Source organism: Gnatocerus cornutus, chromosome 8 (assembly GCF_029298725.1).
Source record: "Gnatocerus cornutus isolate USDA-ARS CGAHR chromosome 8, icGnaCorn1.1, whole genome shotgun sequence".
Taxonomy (NCBI): Eukaryota; Metazoa; Arthropoda; class Insecta; order Coleoptera; family Tenebrionidae; genus Gnatocerus; species Gnatocerus cornutus.
Window position 1 is genome coordinate 3661888 of NC_142240.1, and position 9282 is coordinate 3671169.

Sequence of the window (9282 nt, forward strand, 5' to 3'; positions counted from 1 at the left end):
TGTTTTCTGGCTTGAATTCGCAAAGAAGAGCACGAAATCCACAAAGTCATCACTTTTTACCAAGATTCAACGGCTGAATTGCATGAAAACAGCAGAATTCTGCACGAAATCATCAAAATTCTTAGAGAAAACTGCATATTTCGATGCAAAACAACGATTTCTCGCCGATTTTCGTTGTTTTCTATCTTGAATTCGCCAAAAAGAGCACGAAATCTACAAAATCATGACTTTTTACCAAGATTCAACGGCTGAATTGCAAGAAAACAGCAGAATTCTGCACGAAATCATCAAAATTCATACAGAAAACCGCATTTTTCGATGCAAAACGACGATTTCTCGCCGATTTTCGTTGTTTTCTGGCTTGAATTCGCAAAGAAGAGCACGAAATCTACAAAATCATGACTTTTTACCAAGATTCAACGGCTGAATTGCAAGAAAACAGCAGAATTCTGCACGAAATCATCAAAATTCTTACAGAAAACCGCATTTTTCGATGCAAAACGACGATTTCTCGCCGATTTTCGTTGTTTTCTGGCTTGAATTCGCAAAGAAGAGCACGAAATCTACAAAATCATGACTTTTTACCAAGATTCAACGGCTGAATTGCAAGAAAACAGCAGAATTCTGCACGAAATCATCAAAATTCTTACAGAAAACCGCATATTTCGATGCAAAACAACGATTTCTCGCCGATTTTCGTTGTTTTCTGGCTTGAATTCGCAAAGAAGAGCACGAAATTTACAAAATCATCACTTTTTACCAATATTCTACGGCTGAATTGCAAGAAAACAGCAGAATTCTGCATGAAATCATCAAAATTCTTACAGAAAACCGCATATTTCGATGCAAAACGACGATTTCTCGCCGATTTTCGTTGTTTTCTGGCTTGAATTCGCAAAGAAGAGCACGAAATCTACAAAATCATTACTTTTTACCAAGATTCAACGGCTGAATTGCAAGAAAACAGCAGAATTCTGCACGAAATCATCAAAATTCTTAGAGAAAACTGCATATTTCGATGCAAAACAACGATTTCTCGCCGATTTTCGTTGTTTTCTATCTTGAATTCGCCAAGAAGAGCACGAAATCTACAAAATCATGACTTTTTACATAGATTCAACGGCTGAATTGCAAGAAAACAGCAGAATTCTGCACGAAATCATCAAAATTCTTACAGAAAACCGCATATTTCGATGCAAAACGACGATTTCTCGCCGATTTTCTTTCTTTTCTGGCTTGAATTCGCAAAGAAGAGCACGAAATCTACAAAATCATGACTTTTTACATAGATTCAACGGCTGAATTGCAAGAAAACAGCAGAATTCTGCACGAAATCATCAAAATTCTTACAGAAAACCGCATATTTCGATGCAAAACGACGATTTCTCGCCGATTTTCGTTGTATTCTAGCTTGAATTCGCAAAGAAGAGCACGAAATCTACAAAATCATGAATTTTTACCAAGATTCAACGGCTGAATTGCAAGAAAACAGCAGAATTCTGCACGAAATCATCAAAATTCTTACAGAAAACCGCATATTTCGATGCAAAACGACGATTTCTCGCCGATTTTCGTTGTATTCTAGCTTGAATTCGCAAAGAAGAGCACGAAATCTACAAAATCATGACTTTTTACCAAGATTCAACGGCTGAATTGCAAGAAAACAGCAGAATTCTGCACGAAATCATCAAAATTCTTACAGAAAACCGCATATTTCGATGCAAAACAACGATTTCTCGCCGATTTTCGTTGTTTTCTGGCTTGAATTCGCAAAGAAGAGCACGAAATCTACAAAATCATCACTTTTTACCAAGATTCAACGGCTGAATTGCATGAAAACAGCAGAATTCTGCACGAAATCATCAAAATTCTTAGAGAAAACTGCATATTTCGATGCAAAACAACGATTTCTCGCCGATTTTCGTTGTTTTCTATCTTGAATTCGCCAAAAAGAGCACGAAATCTACAAAATCATGACTTTTTACCTAGATTCAACGGCTGAATTGCAAGAAAACAGCAGAATTCTGCACGAAATCATCAAAATTCTTACTGAAAACCGCATATTTCGATGCAAAACAACGATTTCTCGCCGATTTTCGTTGTTTTCTATCTTGAATTCGCCAAGAAGAGCACGAAATCTACAAAATCATGACTTTTTACCTAGATTCAACGGCTGAATTGCAAGAAAACAGCAGAATTCTGCACGAAATCATCAAAATTCTTACAGAAAACCGCATATTTCGATGCAAAACGACGATTTCTCGCCGATTTTCGTTGTTTTCTGGCTTGAATTCGCAAAGAAGAGCACGAAATCTACAAAATCATAACTTTTTACCAAGATTCAACGGCTGAATTGCAAGAAAACAGCAGAATTCTGCACGAAATCATCAAAATTCTTACAGAAAACCGCATATTTCGATGCAAAACGACGATTTCTCGCCGATTTTCGTCGTTTTCTTTCATGAATTTGCAAAGAAGAGCACGAAATCTACAAAATCATGATTTTATACCAAGATTCAACGGCTGAATTGCAAGAAAACAGCAGAATTCTGCACGAAATCATCAAAATTCTTAGAGAAAACCGCATATTTCGATGCAAAACGACGATTTCTCGCTGATTTTCGTTGTATTCTAGCTTGAATTCGCAAAGAAGAGCACGAAATCTACAAAATCATGAATTTTTACCAAGATTCAACGGCTGAATTGCAAGAAAACAGCAGAATTCTGCACGAAATCATCAAAATTCTTACAGAAAACCGCATATTTCGATGCAAAACGACGATTTCTCGCCGATTTTCGTTGTATTCTAGCTTGAATTCGCAAATAAGAGCACGAAATCTACAAAATCATGACTTTTTACCAAGATTCAATGGCTGAATTGCAAGAAAACAGCAGAATTCTGCACGAAATCATCAAAATTCTTACAGAAAACCGCATATTTCGATGCAAAACAACGATTTCTCGCCGATTTTCGTTGTTTTCTGGCTTGAATTCGCAAAGAAGAGCACGAAATCCACAAAGTCATCACTTTTTACCAAGATTCAACGGCTGAATTGCATGAAAACAGCAGAATTCTGCACGAAATCATCAAAATTCTTAGAGAAAACTGCATATTTCGATGCAAAACAACGATTTCTCGCCGATTTTCGTCGTTTTCTATCTTGAATTCGCCAAAAAGAGCACGAAATCTACAAAATCATGACTTTTTACCTAGATTCAACGGCTGAATTGCAAGAAAACAGCAGAATTCTGCACGAAATCATCAAAATTCTTACAGAAAACCGCATATTTCGATGCAAAACAACGATTTCTCACCGATTTTCGCTGTTTTCTGGCTTGAATTCGCAAAGAAGAGCACGAAATCTACAAAATCATCACTTTTTACCAAGATTCAACGGCTGAATTGCATGAAAACAGCAGAATTCTGCACGAAATCATCAAAATTCTTAGAGAAAACTGCATATTTCGATGCAAAACAACGATTTCTCGCCGATTTTCGTTGTTTTCTATCTTGAATTCGCCAAAAAGAGCACGAAATCTACAAAATCATGACTTTTTACCTAGATTCAACGGCTGAATTGCAAGAAAACAGCAGAATTCTGCACGAAATCATCAAAATTCTTACAGAAAACCGCATATTTCGATGCAAAACGACGATTTCTCGCCGATTTTCGTTGTTTTCTGGCTTGAATTCGCAAAGAAGAGCACGAAATCTACAAAATCATAACTTTTTACCAAGATTCAACGGCTGAATTGCAAGAAAACAGCAGAATTCTGCACGAAATCATCAAAATTCTTACAGAAAACCGCATATTTCGATGCAAAACGACGATTTCTCGCCGATTTTCGTCGTTTTCTTTCATGAATTTGCAAAGAAGAGCACGAAATCTACAAAATCATGATTTTATACCAAGATTCAACGGCTGAATTGCAAGAAAACAGCAGAATTCTGCACGAAATCATCAAAATTCTTAGAGAAAACCGCATATTTCGATGCAAAACGACGATTTCTCGCTGATTTTCGTTGTATTCTAGCTTGAATTCGCAAAGAAGAGCACGAAATCTACAAAATCATGAATTTTTACCAAGATTCAACGGCTGAATTGCAAGAAAACAGCAGAATTCTGCACGAAATCATCAAAATTCTTACAGAAAACCGCATATTTCGATGCAAAACGACGATTTCTCGCCGATTTTCGTTGTATTCTAGCTTGAATTCGCAAATAAGAGCACGAAATCTACAAAATCATGACTTTTTACCAAGATTCAATGGCTGAATTGCAAGAAAACAGCAGAATTCTGCACGAAATCATCAAAATTCTTACAGAAAACCGCATATTTCGATGCAAAACAACGATTTCTCGCCGATTTTCGTTGTTTTCTGGCTTGAATTCGCAAAGAAGAGCACGAAATCCACAAAATCATCACTTTTTACCAAGATTCAACGGCTGAATTGCATGAAAACAGCAGAATTCTGCACGAAATCATCAAAATTCTTAGAGAAAACTGCATATTTCGATGCAAAACATCGATTTCTCGCCGATTTTCGTTGTTTTCTATCTTGAATTCGCCAAAAAGAGCACGAAATCTACAAAATCATGACTTTTTACCTAGATTCAACGGCTGAATTGCAAGAAAACAGCAGAATTCTGCACGAAATCATCAAAATTTTTACAGAAAACCGCATATTTCGATGCAAAACAACGATTTCTCACCGATTTTCGCTGTTTTCTGGCTTGAATTCGCAAAGAAGAGCACGAAATCTACAAAATCATCACTTTTTACCAAGATTCAACGGCTGAATTGCATGAAAACAGCAGAATTCTGCACGAAATCATCAAAATTCTTAGAGAAAACTGCATATTTCGATGCAAAACAACGATTTCTCGCCGATTTTCGTTGTTTTCTATCTTGAATTCGCCAAAAAGAGCACGAAATCTACAAAATCATGACTTTTTACCTAGATTCAACGGCTGAATTGCAAGAAAACAGCAGAATTCTGCACGAAATCATCAAAATTCTTACAGAAAACCGCATATTTCGATGCAAAACAACGATTTCTCGCCGATTTTCGTTGTTTTCTATCTTGAATTTGCCAAGAAGAGCACGAAATCTACAAAATCATGACTTTTTACCTAGATTCAACGGCTGAATTGCAAGAAAACAGCAGAATTCTGCACGAAATCATCAAAATTCTTACAGAAAACCGCATATTTCGATGCAAAACGACGATTTCTCGCCGATTTTCGTTGTTTTCTGGCTTGAATTCGCAAAGAAGAGCACGAAATCTACAAAATCATAACTTTTTACCAAGATTCAACGGCTGAATTGCAAGAAAACAGCAGAATTCTGCACGAAATCATCAAAATTCTTACAGAAAACCGCATATTTCGATGCAAAACGACGATTTCTCGCCGATTTTCGTCGTTTTCTTTCATGAATTTGCAAAGAAGAGCACGAAATCTACAAAATCATGATTTTATACCATGATTCAACGGCTGAATTGCAAGAAAACAGCAGAATTCTGCACGAAATCATCAAAATTCTTACAGAAAACCGCATATTTCGATGCAAAACAACGATTTCTCACCGATTTTCGCTGTTTTCTGGCTTGAATTCGCAAAGAAGAGCATGAAATCTACAAAATCATCACTTTTTACCAAGATTCAACGGCTGAATTGCATGAAAACAGCAGAATTCAGCACGAAATCATCAAAATTCTTAGAGAAAACAGCATATTTCGATGCAAAACAACGATTTCTCGCCGATTTTCGTTGTTTTCTATCTTGAATTCGCCAAAAAGAGCACGAAATCTACAAAATCATGACTTTTTACCTAGATTCAACGGCTGAATTGCAAGAAAACAGCAGAATTCTGCACGAAATCATCAAAATTCTTACTGAAAACCGCATATTTCGATGCAAAACAACGATTTCTCGCCGATTTTCGTTGTTTTCTATCTTGAATTCGCCAAGAAGAGCACGAAATCTACAAAATCATGACTTTTTACCTAGATTCAACGGCTGAATTGCAAGAAAACAGCAGAATTCTGCACGAAATCATCAAAATTCTTACAGAAAACCGCATATTTCGATGCAAAACGACGATTTCTCGCCGATTTTCGTTGTTTTCTGGCTTGAATTCGCAAAGAAGAGCACGAAATCCACAAAATCATAACTTTTTACCAAGATTCAACGGCTGAATTGCAAGAAAACAGCAGAATTCTGCACGAAATCATCAAAATTCTCACAGAAAACCGCATATTTCGATGCAAAACGACGATTTCTCGCCGATTTTCGTCGTTTTCTTTCATGAATTTGCAAAGAAGAGCACGAAATCTACAAAATCATGATTTTATACCAAGATTCAACGGCTGAATTGCAAGAAAACAGCAGAATTCTGCACGAAATCATCAAAATTCTTAGAGAAAACCGCATATTTCGATGCAAAACGACGATTTCTCGCTGATTTTCGTTGTATTCTAGCTTGAATTCGCAAAGAAGAGCACGAAATCTACAAAATCATGAATTTTTACCAAGATTCAACGGCTGAATTGCAAGAAAACAGCAGAATTCTGCACGAAATCATCAAAATTCTTACAGAAAACCGCATATTTCGATGCAAAACGACGATTTCTCGCCGATTTTCGTTGTATTCTAGCTTGAATTCGCAAATAAGAGCACGAAATCTACAAAATCATGACTTTTTACCAAGATTCAATGGCTGAATTGCAAGAAAACAGCAGAATTCTGCACGAAATCATCAAAATTCTTACAGAAAACCGCATATTTCGATGCAAAACAACGATTTCTCGCCGATTTTCGTTGTTTTCTGGCTTGAATTCGCAAAGAAGAGCACGAAATCCACAAAATCATCACTTTTTACCAAGATTCAACGGCTGAATTGCATGAAAACAGCAGAATTCTGCACGAAATCATCAAAATTCTTAGAGAAAACTGCATATTTCGATGCAAAACAACGATTTCTCGCCGATTTTCGTTGTTTTCTATCTTGAATTCGCCAAAAAGAGCACGAAATCTACAAAATCATGACTTTTTACCTAGATTCAACGGCTGAATTGCAAGAAAACAGCAGAATTCTGCACGAAATCATCAAAATTCTTACAGAAAACCGCATATTTCGATGCAAAACAACGATTTCTCACCGATTTTCGCTGTTTTCTGGCTTGAATTCGCAAAGAAGAGCACGAAATCTACAAAATCATCACTTTTTACCAAGATTCAACGGCTGAATTGCATGAAAACAGCAGAATTCTGCACGAAATCATCAAAATTCTTAGAGAAAACTGCATATTTCGATGCAAAACAACGATTTCTCGCCGATTTTCGTTGTTTTCTATCTTGAATTCGCCAAAAAGAGCACGAAATCTACAAAATCATGACTTTTTACCTAGATTCAACGGCTGAATTGCAAGAAAACAGCAGAATTCTGCACGAAATCATCAAAATTCTTACAGAAAACCGCATATTTCGATGCAAAACAACGATTTCTCGCCGATTTTCGTTGTTTTCTATCTTGAATTTGCCAAGAAGAGCACGAAATCTACAAAATCATGACTTTTTACCTAGATTCAACGGCTGAATTGCAAGAAAACAGCAGAATTCTGCACGAAATCATCAAAATTCTTACAGAAAACCGCATATTTCGATGCAAAACGACGATTTCTCGCCGATTTTCGTTGTTTTCTGGCTTGAATTCGCAAAGAAGAGCACGAAATCTACAAAATCATAACTTTTTACCAAGATTCAACGGCTGAATTGCAAGAAAACAGCAGAATTCTGCACGAAATCATCAAAATTCTTACAGAAAACCGCATATTTCGATGCAAAACGACGATTTCTCGCCGATTTTCGTCGTTTTCTTTCATGAATTTGCAAAGAAGAGCACGAAATCTACAAAATCATGATTTTATACCAAGATTCAACGGCTGAATTGCAAGAAAACAGCAGAATTCTGCACGAAATCATCAAAATTCTTACAGAAAACCGCATATTTCGATGCAAAACAACGATTTCTCACCGATTTTCGCTGTTTTCTGGCTTGAATTCGCAAAGAAGAGCACGAAATCTACAAAATCATCACTTTTTACCAAGATTCAACGGCTGAATTGCATGAAAACAGCAGAATTCTGCACGAAATCATCAAAATTCTTAGAGAAAACTGCATATTTCGATGCAAAACAACGATTTCTCGCCGATTTTCGTTGTTTTCTATCTTGAATTCGCCAAAAAGAGCACGAAATCTACAAAATCATGACTTTTTACCTAGATTCAACGGCTGAATTGCAAGAAAACAGCAGAATTCTGCACGAAATCATCAAAATTCTTACAGAAAACCGCATATTTCGATGCAAAACAACGATTTCTCGCCGATTTTCGTTGTTTTCTATCTTGAATTTGCCAAGAAGAGCACGAAATCTACAAAATCATGACTTTTTACCTAGATTCAACGGCTGAATTGCAAGAAAACAGCAGAATTCTGCACGAAATCATCAAAATTCTTACAGAAAACCGCATATTTCGATGCAAAACGACGATTTCTCGCCGATTTTCGTTGTTTTCTGGCTTGAATTCGCAAAGAAGAGCACGAAATCTACAAAATCATAACTTTTTACCAAGATTCAACGGCTGAATTGCAAGAAAACAGCAGAATTCTGCACGAAATCATCAAAATTCTTACAGAAAACCGCATATTTCGATGCAAAACGACGATTTCTCGCCGATTTTCGTTGTTTTCTATCTTGAATTTGCCAAGAAGAGCACGAAATCTACAAAATCATGACTTTTTACCTAGATTCAACGGCTGAATTGCAAGAAAACAGCAGAATTCTGCACGAAATCATCAAAATTCTTACAGAAAACCGCATATTTTGATGCAAAACGACGATTTCTCGCCGATTTTCGTTGTTTTCTGGCTTGAATTCGCAAAGAAGAGCACGAAATCTACAAAATCATAACTTTTTACCAAGATTCAACGGCTGAATTGCAAGAAAACAGCAGAATTCTGCACGAAATCATCAAAATTCTTACAGAAAACCGCATATTTCGATGCAAAACGACGATTTCTCGCCGATTTTCGTCGTTTTCTTTCATGAATTTGCAAAGAAGAGCACGAAATCTACAAAATCATGATTTTATACCAAGATTCAACGGCTGAATTGCAAGAAAACAGCAGAATTCTGCACGAAATCATCAAAATTCTTACAGAAAACCGCATATTTCGATGCAAAACAACGATTTCTCACCGATTTTCGCTGTTTTC